This window comes from Triticum dicoccoides, chromosome 7B, assembly GCF_002162155.2.
Source record: "Triticum dicoccoides isolate Atlit2015 ecotype Zavitan chromosome 7B, WEW_v2.0, whole genome shotgun sequence".
Classification (NCBI taxonomy): Eukaryota; Viridiplantae; Streptophyta; class Magnoliopsida; order Poales; family Poaceae; genus Triticum; species Triticum dicoccoides.
The window spans coordinates 115,035,276-115,037,428 of NC_041393.1; positions in this window are offsets into that span (position 1 = coordinate 115,035,276).

Sequence of the window (2,153 nt, forward strand, 5' to 3'; positions counted from 1 at the left end):
TTGCAATTGTTCAAGTAAGAGGATATAATGTAATAACTCTACATTTTTAAACTCTGCAACTAAGCAAATATATCATATGCAATACCTTGAATCTACCTTAATGGTACATATAATTATCGTACACTCCTTTACTATGCCAATGCAAGTAAAGTAGTATATATATCCAAATCCATCCTAATATTGATACGTATAAAAAATACATGATGGGATCACCAGAAAAAGATAAATAACCTTTAACAATCCCACAATAATTAGAAACATCTAGCCTTTAATCCGGTGGGCCTATTTTCGTCAATGTACTAGAACCTTCAGTAGATCTTCATAATCCAGGTGACCCGTACCTTATTGTTTGCACACGAACACGCCACCGTATACCTCCAATGCCGAAGGTGATGCACCGCAGCTCACATCGAAGGAGATCCGTCGGAAAGCACGGTACGCAAGCAATCCGGCGGGTGCTTTGGAGCACCCGAAACCCCACGCGCCCGGGAGGGACCCCGTCTGGACGCGCGGCGGCTGTGGGCCGCCCTAGGCCGGTTCGCCCGCCCGTAGAGCCTCTAGGATCGTCGCCCTTCAATACGAAGAACGAGAGACAAAGAACAAGGAAGAGATTAGAGTAAAAAGTAGATGAGTTTGCAACTGTGTGTTGTTCAATCGGCCATCACCTCTCACGTGTAAAGGCGGCTGGACTTTCCGTGCAAGAAAGAACTTGGATTCATGTCCAAAGACCTAATTTGACTCTATTTCGGATGATTTGGGCCGAACTCTCTAAAACAGTTCGGCTAAAAATTTGACTGCACCTTGCAGGTCGATTTTGATGCAGTAAACGATCTCGCATGGAAATCGCGTAAAAAGAAAAGTTGTTCGTCTCCAAAAAACGAAAAATAACCATTTCATGCATTTTTTCATTTGACTCCACCCTAAGGCCTTAATCATCCCCGTACCGATCAGACCTACGAAAACTCGCAGTCCCGATCCGGACTGGACTGTTGACCGGACTGTCTGGTACGAAGAGAAGCTTTGGACGATTTTCACGATCTAGACCGGACAGTCTGATCCAATTTCCGGACAGTCCGGCCATGTTCAATTTTTCTGCAGCAACATTGTTTTGGCTTTAACTTGTGCATACGACCCTGGATCAAGGCGATTTTTATATCAAAATCAACCGTTTCGACGAGACACACAACTTTGATGTTGAAACTTTTTCCATTCGAAGTCATCTTGATTGCGTTTTGTGCATGCAAAAATCTGATGTCAACACATGCCTCCTTGTTTTTCAGCAAAGCTTGCGCGCCGAAAAATAACTTGCAAGACGTTGGTCTAAGAACGATGTCAACACTCCATCGGCCATTTATATGTGCTTGGGGTGATAATTTCTATATCGGTCATTGATTTTAACTTTTTGTTCACATCATACCTTGTAACCGATTACCACCAATCAGCTTTAAAGAGATGAGAATGAACCCGTTCCTTGTAGCACTAAGGAAATCAAACTCCGAGAGGTCACACCCTGTTAAGCAAGTAACATCGGGATGATTCCAATCCACTGATTCATCGGCCAAAGCAACACAAGTCAAATCATCCGCGTGAATGACTTCTACCTCATCATCAACCCATTGTATTAAGAATTAATGCATGGTAGATGGCACACATTGGTTAGCATGAACCCAATCGCGGCCTAAAATAACAATATAGTTACCTTGCACCTTGGTGATGAAGAATGTGGTGGCCAAAGTTTTGCTTCCCATGGTGAGCTCCATGCACATCACACCTTTGACCTCTGTCTCTTCTTTACCCTCAAATCTATTAAGAACCATATTGGTCTTCATTAATGCATCATCATCTAACCCCAACTTCTTGAAGACTGATACGTCTCCGTCGTATCTATAATTTTTGATTGTTCCATACCAATATTCTCCAACTTTTATATACTTTTGGCAACCTTTTATACTATTTTTTGGGACTAACATATTGATCCAGTGCCCAGTGCCAGTTCCTGTCTGTTGCATGTTTTTTGTTTCACAGAAACCCAATATCAAACGGAGTCCAAACGGGATAAAAACGGACGGAGATTTTTTTGGAATATTTATGATTTTTGGGAAGTGAAATCAATGCGAAACGGTGTCCGGGGTGGTCACGAGGTAGGGGGGCGC